The sequence below is a fragment of the Alosa pseudoharengus genome, unplaced genomic scaffold, assembly GCF_046254945.1.
Source record: "Alosa pseudoharengus isolate Yale_2024_CS ecotype anadromous, Long Island Sound unplaced genomic scaffold, YU_APseudo_1.1 YU_APseudo_1.1_scf_7, whole genome shotgun sequence".
In the NCBI taxonomy this organism is placed as follows: domain Eukaryota; kingdom Metazoa; phylum Chordata; class Actinopteri; order Clupeiformes; family Clupeidae; genus Alosa; species Alosa pseudoharengus.
This window is the reverse complement of record NW_027468859.1, coordinates 31936434-31946051: the sequence shown is the minus strand read 5'-3', so window position 1 is coordinate 31946051 and position 9618 is coordinate 31936434. Positions and strand designations below refer to the sequence as shown.

Below are 9618 nucleotides of genomic sequence, written 5' to 3'. Positions count from 1 at the left end.
TTTTAATGTTGGAACCAAACTCTTCATATACAGAAATAAACATACAGTACTGTATAATATCATATCATATCATATCCATATAGAAATACACTATCATATATATCCATATATATATCCATCTATGTATAGATTGCTATTACCAAATAACTTCAACATGTAGCTGTACACATGGTATGGCTACATTCCACTGTAACTGAACATTTCATCATACATTCATACACAAGCGTATCCACACAATCCTACTGCACAGACAGTCTTAACTAATAGTTTCCTCTATTCTGTGTCTCCCTAAGGTCTGCTGCCTGCCCGAGGCCATAGAGATGTAGTTCATTCACACCTCCTACTCTCTCTCTCTCTCTCTCTCTCTCTCTCTCTCTCTCTTATTGTGACTGTCTCTCTCTTTCTCTCTCTGTGGGTGGTTCAGGAAGCCTCTTCCAGGAACAGCTGTTTTGTGAGCCTCAGCTCTGCCCTCCAAGCCTGAAAAACAACAATAATCATCCAGCACTCAACAGGAGACAGAGGCCGAGAGAGACAGAGGCTGAGAGAGACAGAGAGATAGAGAGGGGCCGAGAGAGACAGAGAGATAGAGAGGGGCCGAGAGAGAGAGGCCGAGAGAGACAGATGCCGAGAGAGAGAGAGAGAGAGAGAGAGAGAGAGAGAGGCCGAGAGGAGGGTGGGACGTGATGACATGGGTGAGAGTCGCTCTATGAGGAGGGACAGACAGGCAGACAAAAGTGCATTTGAGTGTGAGGAAGACAACAAAGAAAGACAGGTTTGAAGAGTAAAAAGAAAGAAAGAATACATTCAGGTGTATTCAAACAATACTCTTGTTTGGATAGAAAGACGAGAAGAGAAAAGAGGTAGATAATGATTATTGGAATTCTTTTTTTGGATAGAATCCTGGAGCAAAAAAAACAAAAATAGAACGCCAAAGAATCACAGCCTTAACAGATGTGTATGAGACAGAGAGAGAGAGAGAGAGAGAGAGAGAGAGAGAGAGAGAGAGAGAGAATCTGAACAATGTTCTCCAAGAAACAACTGAAAAGAGAAAATTAGGAGGGAGAGAGTTTGTATATGTTTGTTTGTTTACTTTTTTGTAATTATTATTATTCCTGTGAACGCTTTGGCAATGCATCATATGATATGTCGTGCCAATAAAGCATATTTAAATTGAATTGAATTGAGAGAGAGAGAGAGAGAGAGAGAATTTGAACCGTGTCATTATGAAACCAACCCTAAATGTCACCGGACAAGACAGCTCATCTCCTGTCTGCAGGTATGTGTGTGTGTGTGTGTGTGTGTGGAGCGCGTTCGTGTCCTCATAACAAAAGCTACAGTATACGCTTAACCACAGGTCAACCCACCTCACCGGCTCCTCTGTTGCAACACACACCCGACCAGCAAGACAACATAGCCACAAGGTGCATTAATTACAGCACAGGCTCTGACACTCTATATCCCACTCCCAACACTACTCTGGGTGCAACAGCACAGAGCACCAGGCCTTAATAACACGTTATGGATTTGTTTCTACTCAAATATTCATGTTCAATTTGATACAATATGACATAAACACATACTCATAAATTAACTAAATGATAACAATAAACTAAATTAACTTGAAAATATACTATCCCAATCTGTCTTCAGCATCTACAGTGTGCCTGCCAGGTAACTCTGGATTTTATCAGACTTTTATCGTCACTGTCTGACTCTGGGAATGGCTTCTCAATATGTCTGCATTCTGCAACTGTGGAGAGCCCCATTGCATTAGTGTATCTGCAGAATGACTAAATGTGATCTGACTGAAGGAATGGTGCCGCATCTACTCAGCCACCACAGGACAGGAGAGCTGCGTGTGGTTAGGGGTTCCATGTGACTAGCTCACGTAACTCACTCCTACGGTCAGCCTCAAACTGACAAGAGAATATGACAAACAGGCACCCGGCCACACAACGGGGAGGAGGACCACTGGTGTGTATGCAAATTGCCAGTAAAAGGGGAGTCCGTCTGTCCTCCTCGGGTCTCCGGTCGTGTAGTCATTAGTCATTCTAGCCTTTCCTTAGCCTTAAGCTGATGATACACAAGGCAACTTTTTGAGCAATGTTTCTGGGCAATGTTTCAATGTATTGTGGTTCTGGCACCTTCCAATTGATATTGGCCAACATTAGTTTTCTAAAGAACTTTAATTATCAGAGGGGCCTAGGCATATTTCTATGATCATCCAATCATAACACATGCAAATTGGTTATGTGGTTGGCCCCTGTATCATCACCTTTAGGGTAAGGGCTCTTATTCTAGATCTGAGTCTGCTGATAGAGCTCTAGAATCAATTTAATTATAGATGTACATAAGCACACACACACACACACACACACACACACACACACACACACACATGTCCCAGTTAATGAGGATCCTAGCTAATATGGATCCTAATAAACAATAAGCTATGAACAATACGCAATAAATGATAAACACATACACATCTGTAGTGTACCAACAAACATATATAACATATATATATATGAGCTAGTCATATAAGCTAGTCATAATAGAAAGGAATGGACAGTTGCAATAAAAAGGAATCCAATGTGTTTAAGAGGCTCAATGCATTTAGAGTACATGGTGATGCTTCCTTTCAAAAGAGCACAACTAACAAAATACTAGCAGGTCATCACTCAAATGTCAAGGCCAATGTCAAAATAGGTCAAAGTCAAGTGAAGAAGCTTTGAATTGCTTCTACAGTCCCAAATACATGCAGTACAGATCAACTCAATAACAGATGTCAAAAAGGTAAATATGACATATTTTGTAGTAAATACCATATAGGCCAACTTTATATTTTAAATACGCAATACACTTCAAATGTTTCCCTTCTCTCTCTTTCATGTCTGTCACACACCCACACACACCGCTAACTCTCTCTAAGTCCTTTGTGGTGCGTGGCGAGTGTGCAAAGGGGGGTTGGGGACGGGGGCGGGGAGGGGTGGTGTTGGATTGTGGCGCTGAAACTGTGATTCAGCATGCTTTACTGGCAGCTTGCCAAATCAGCCAAACACACTTCCGCTGCATACACTCTTCCGATGAGACATTGCACGGCAACACACACACTCTCACACACACACACACATTCACGCACACACAAAAAACCCTATTATGATTATGCAATTGTTTCATTCCTTTTCCGAGTTTATGTAAATCAGATTTAACCAGTAATTCATGGCTCACGTTATGCTTGTCATGCCAGTCAGATCACAGAAATGACAGAAGAGTCAGCAGTAAACGCTTAAAGTCAGTGGTTGGACTCCATCAGTTTTTACTCATTTGTTTAGCATAGTTAAGGCATTAAAACATATAGAGAGGTCCAGCTATGGTCCCTTAGTATAGATAGATAGATAGATAGATAGATACTTTATTGATCCCCAAGGGGAAATGCAAGAATGATTGAAGAGGAGGATGAAGAGAAAGGGAGAGAAAACATGACATCAGGGCTGATTGACTGTCTTGTCACTGAGCCGTTGTGTTTTTTAATGACATGTTGCTGCAGCCTGCCGTTGACCCTGAAAGACGCGACGGTTCCGAGGTACAGCCAGAATCGGAGTCGTGTCATAATGAGAGGCACTTTAAATGTCACAGCGCCGCGCGGCTCCATGCTGCAGATGTTCAAATGCTGTTCTGACAGCCAATCACGCTCATTTATGAACGGTTGCTACACCTCTGTGTGTGTGTGTGTGTGTGTGGAGAATTTGTCCAGACTGCATGTAATTACCATGAAGCAAATAAGTTGTACACATAGCTTCTTTTCTCTGTCTTCTGTTGAAAAAGGTGGTGACAGCTAACAATTTCACATGACATTGTATGGAATAGCTCGCATAACCCAGCTCTGACAAGTGACTATAGAACATAGGGGCAAGTATGTCACACATGCAACAGACACACACACACGCACACACACACACACACACACACACACAAACGCACACACACACACATGAACACACACACACACACACAAAGACACACACACACACACACACAGACCCACAAATTTCCTCACAACCTGTGCATTATAACATGAGGGTTTTACTAATGAAACCATGAAGCTTACAGTAACTGAGCCCTGAATAAAGAAACAGCCTGAGCTGGCCACAGGGTATAGGGGACCTCTGTAACATGCAGGCTACTGCGTCAGCATTGGTCAGCTGAAGTACTCATCACTTTCCACTGAGCTAGTGGAGAAGAACATGATGGGGATGACTGGAAGTCCCCTAAATGGCCCAGTTCTATAGAATAGGCTGTGGGTTCCAGTGTGGCTTATCATTACATACCCCCCCCCCCCCCCCCCCCTCAACTGGTCTGACGTTGGTTTGGTGCTAACATACAGTATGTACTACATTAGTGGACTGTGTGAATTGGAATTTTGCTTTGATACATTACATTAATGTTTTTGATAAAGAAAAAATAGATAGATAGATAGATGAGCAATGATGCTTAATACAGACCTTGTTGAGCATGAATACATACACATATTAACAATGAATTAATGGTGAAGATGTGTTCCCTAAACTAACATGAGTCAATATGGGGTGAAATATGATTTTTTTTTGCTGTTGATTGTAGCGTATTTTGTACTAGACCACAACTGAACTGTGTATATTTAGTGCATATTTCACAGGCTGGTATGACTGCAGCCTATTATACCTCCACCCCTGTTTGCTATGCCCTGTCGGTGAGGATGCAACAGAAATGGGGTAAACAGCACAACCCTCAAAGCCTGAAACGTGATTCTAGTAGGCAGTGAGAATTGGACCCCAATCCAGAGGCAGTGTATAGACCCTTTCAACAATAAAAACAAAAACATTGCTTGAACGTTCTATTTGGGCCCCAATCTACTTCCTCTACATTAAGATAACATATGGAATGTTAAAAAGGAAGTCTTGTGGGGCCAACTATGATGCTGATAATGGAACTCTCTTGAAAGGGTCCATACTGAAGACATGCATACTGATGTGACCTGTGATCTTTCATCCTGAACCATGACCTAGTAAACCACAGCATTGAGACCACAAGGGTGGTGGCGACATTCTCTCCTGTGCGAAATAGTTACAGAATGCAAATGCAAAACTGTACATGGTACAACAATGCTTCTCTTCTTCCACAGGGCACAAGGAAAGTTTTACAAAAAAACACACCAATTTTCCACAAACATGACAAACGTTGTTTCATTTCCAACAGCAAGCCTTCTGCTGTGAACAGAGAAAGGCCTGTTCAAAAAGTTGTCTTTGTTAACGAGCACAGAGGGTGCAGAAATGTCATAGGTGTTAACCTCACTTCATGAGACGCACCCAAGGATTGCTATTTTTCACAACAGCACTCCTAACTGAAAAGAAAGAGGCAGCAGGGTCCATCTAAGAGGCAGCAAGGTCAGTCTTAGTGTAGGTCATCACAGGTGACATGCTTGGAAACGTTTGCTGTTCTGGGGATGCCCCTACAGCTGAAGAGATTCAGAGAGGAGGAAATCAGAGAGAGAGTGAGAGAGAGAGAGAGAGCGAGAGAGAGAGAGAGATGCACTGAATGGGAAATTTGAGAATGAAGAAACTGAATGGGTCATAATCAGATACACATACACACACACACACACCCACCCACACAGAGAAAGAGAGAAGGAAAGAGAGAGATTAGATTTCAGAATTATACTTTATACCAGTATACAAAAGCGTCAAGAAGCGCAAACCCACAAAATAAAAATAAATAAATAAATGAGAGCGAGAGACATAGACATAGAGAGAGAGGGAGGGAGGGAAGTGTGGAAACTACATATCTATGGCCTCAGGCAGGTACACATTCTCTCTCTCTCACACACACACACACACACACACACACACACACAGAAAAACTAGGGACAGAGGAGAGAGAGAGAAAAAGAATAAGCACTTCACAATGCTTCACCTTTCAAGCTGTAACTGGACTGGAAGGATTACAGGGCAGAGAAATCTGAGAGGCGCATTTCACTGATTTGTTATGTGTTGATGTTTTATGCTGGAAATATACATAAACAGGCGCTATTGAACAACACAAACAGTCACAACCTATCTGGATTTGTTTATTAGGCTCTCTACAATTCCTTCTTTCTTTTTTCCGACAAATGCACAACACACACACACACACACACACACACCCGCACACAAACATACACATTTGGATCTTTTGTGGTGCGTGGGTGGAGAAACTGTTTTTTTTTTGTGATGACATAATATAATACTAAAATGTCACCCCAGTTATTCTGTCAATGACAAAGCATGTGGTTTTTTACACATCATAAGTGGCCTCTTCTGAAACAATTTGGTTAGAATTGTCTTAACTTTACTGTCTTGTGTAATAGCCTTATTCGTGTTCTCACTCACACACACACACACATTCTGTCTCTCTCTGTCTTTGTCTCTCACACACACACATACATGCATGCACGGGTGAATACCCCCCCCCCCCCCCCCCCCCACACACACACACACTCCAACTGTCCGTTCCAGAATACCAGAAAGTGTCAGAGCGGAGACTGGAACCATAGCTGTGTGACAGAGAGCACACGCCTCCCCAGGAGAGACAGAGTTGTGCAGAGAGCCATGCCTCTGGCCAGACGGGGTAGAGGGTGGAGGGCTGCTCTTACTCCAGCTGAGGAGGAGTCTGTGAGTGTGTGTGTATGTATGCGTAAGAGAGAGAGAGAGAGAGAGAGAGAGAGAGAGAGAGAGAGAGAGAGAGAGAGAGAGAGAAAGAGAGACACAGAGAGGAAGAGAGGGCAGGGCCATATACACCCCTCTGTCAAGGCAAAACAAACTTATTCACATTCTCAGAGACGGTGTGTCAGTGGAAGAAGACACACACACAGAGAGTGGGAGGGAGAGAGAGAGAGAGAGAGAGAGAGAGAGGAGGCATCCATACATTACAGAGAATACTCAAGGGAGGAATATATACGCCTCCTTCTTAACTTCTGACTTTGGAGTAAGTAGTCTATCTATCTATCTATCTATCTATCTATCTATCTATCTATCTATCTGTCTGTCTGTCTGTCTGTCTGTCTATCTATCTATCTATCTGTCTACATGTCCATCTGTACCTCTCAACCGTGGAGATCTGTGTATTTATCTGACTCATTACTGTGTGCAGTTTTAGGGAGATGAGGAGACACCTGCACACCTGTTGTGTGTGCTATTTGCATGTGTCTTTCCATTTTCTAGGGCTTGCATCCTCTCAGCTTAAGCATATTGCACATGTATGTGTGTGTGTGTGTGCTTGGGTTTATGTGCATGCACACACACTTTTGCGTGTGTGTGTGTGTGTGTGCATGTGATACTGTATTTCTGCCTCTTGTGAAAGTCAGATGTTCTCGGACTGCCACAGCTGTAGCTCAGCACATGCGGTGTTCATTACTTAGTGTGTGTGTGTGTGTGTGTGTGTGTGTGTGTGTATGTATGTGTGTTTCGCCTTGTCATTTGGTTTCAGTGTGAGTGGCGTGACTGGGGCTAGTCATTCTGAATGCTCTCACAGACCACAGACACACTCCTGAGAATCAGAGATAGGACAGGTCTGAGGAAATGAGCTGGGCCTCACGATGTCTATGCATATGTCTGTGTGTGTGTGTGTGTGCGTGTGTGTGTATCTCGCTCTGTCTCTCTCTCTGTGAAAGTATCAGTATATGTGTGTGTCTACCAGTGTATGGGTGTGAGAGCTTGCATCATTTCTCTTTCCCTCTCTCCTGTGTGTGTGTGTGTGTGTGTGTGTGTGTGTGTGCATTGTAGGTTCACCTGCTTCGCTGTAATATCAGTGTCTGGCTCTGTGCAGACATTCATTCACAGGAGAGGCTTTGATCTCTGAGGTGTGTGTGTGTGTGTGTGGGTGGAGGAGGTGGCCACACAAGCATTAGTCTCTCTGTGAAACCCTTCTGAAAAGGCTTCTAACCTGAGTGTCTTCCGCAAGCTAAGCACCCCTTCTGTCCATGCTGTGGTCTGAACCGTGTGACTGGTCATTAGGTGGCAACCAACACGTCAGCTTCTCATGTAACGGTAGTGGAAAGACTTGTGTGTGTGTGTGTGTGTGTGTGTGTATGTGTATGCGTATATACTGTATGTGCATGTGAGTGTGTGTGAGAGAGAGAGAGAGAGAGAGAGAGAGAGAGAGAGAGAGAGAGAGAGACAGAGAGAGAGAGAGGGAGAGAGGCTAACAGGGGAGTCTGGTTAACTCATGAGCGTGTACCGGTGGAAAGTTTGGTGGTCCCCCTCCACTCATCCCTCTCCCACTTCCTTCTTTTCTCTGGTTCCTCTTCCGGCTGTCCCATTCTTCTCCCCAGGACCCCATCCTCTCCGCACGGGTCATTTCTCATCCTCCGCTCTGGTCACACTTCCCCTCCCTTCACCATTACCAGCTGCTGCAGTAGAGGAAAAGGAAAGAAATAGAAAGGCAGGTAGTGTGTGTGTGTGTGTGTGTGTGCCTTTATGTGTGTGAGGGTCAGTGAGAAGGAGGCATAGAGAAAAAACTCTGTTCAACTGCCAACAGCTACTGCAACTAGATGTACCGCAGAGCGGTACAAAATATGACCGCCGCCCAGTCCAGCACATTTTTTCCACAAAAAGAAATCACGCTGAAAGGCCTATATGATTCTAACTGTCTCACTAAATTGCATTATCCACACTCAATTCTCACTGGTATCTGCTAGACAACAAGTACCAAAACATTATTAGTTCATAGATTTTCACATGTAAAATTCATTTTATACAACCCCACCTCCATCTTGCCTGTTCATAATTCTGAGAAATTCTTGATTGTTTGTGTTATGTTTATGTTATGTGTGTGGGTGTGTGTGTGTGTGAGTGTGTGTGTGTGCGTGCTTGTGTGTGTGCCTGCGTATGTGTCTGTGCATGGAAGCGTACATATGTCTACTGTGTGAGTATGTGTCATACGTATGATTACTGTGTGTGTGTGTGTGTATCTGTTTGTGCACAAATGAAATGGGTTAACATGACCCCTGGAGGCAAATATACGGAAAAAAATGGTCATCCTAGGCCCTACAGTTCTCAAGATATTCACAGAGAACTGTGTCTGGCCTACCCTCCTTTCGGGGGGTCCAGTCCAGCGGGGGGGCTACAGATCAAAACGAAAAATGACAGTTCCATGCTATCCATGTGGGGGTACATGCCCACCAAGTTTTGTGTACCCCGGTCTTTCAGTGTCCCGGGAATCCTTGTTGGTGTACGTCACTAAATGTACACATAAATTACTTTATTGTAAGGCCCCCCATGAACGAAAGTACACAAAACTTGGCATGCATTCGGAGGGTGTCATAATGATCCTACACTTTCAATTTCGTGCAGTTTTGACCATGTCAGCCAGAGATATTGTGATGAAAACACCTAATTTTTTGCTTTTTAATTTTTAACTAGGTGGCGCTATACATGAAATAAGTGGTAATGGGATGGGTTGACATGGCCCCTTGAGATCAATATACAAAAAAAAGGTGGACCTCCTAGGCCCTACGGTTCTCGAGATATTCACAGAAAACTGTCTCCGGCCACCTACAGGCCAGTTGGTGTATAGTAACATAAATTAATTTATTGTGTGGCC

At 43.6% G+C, this 9618-nt stretch overlaps 1 protein-coding gene across 1 annotated transcript in view; it reads left to right on the top strand.

Moving 5' to 3' along the window:
- Window positions 1-6867: 6867 nt before the first annotated feature.
- The window catches only part of prdm1c (PR domain containing 1c, with ZNF domain), a 14236-nt gene continuing 11485 nt past the window's right edge, over window positions 6868-9618 (top strand). Inside the window, exon 1 of the mRNA XM_076272705.1 lies at window positions 6868-7002. The gene's annotated coding sequence lies outside the window, so the exon portion shown is untranslated. The remainder of the gene's footprint in view (window positions 7003-9618) is intronic.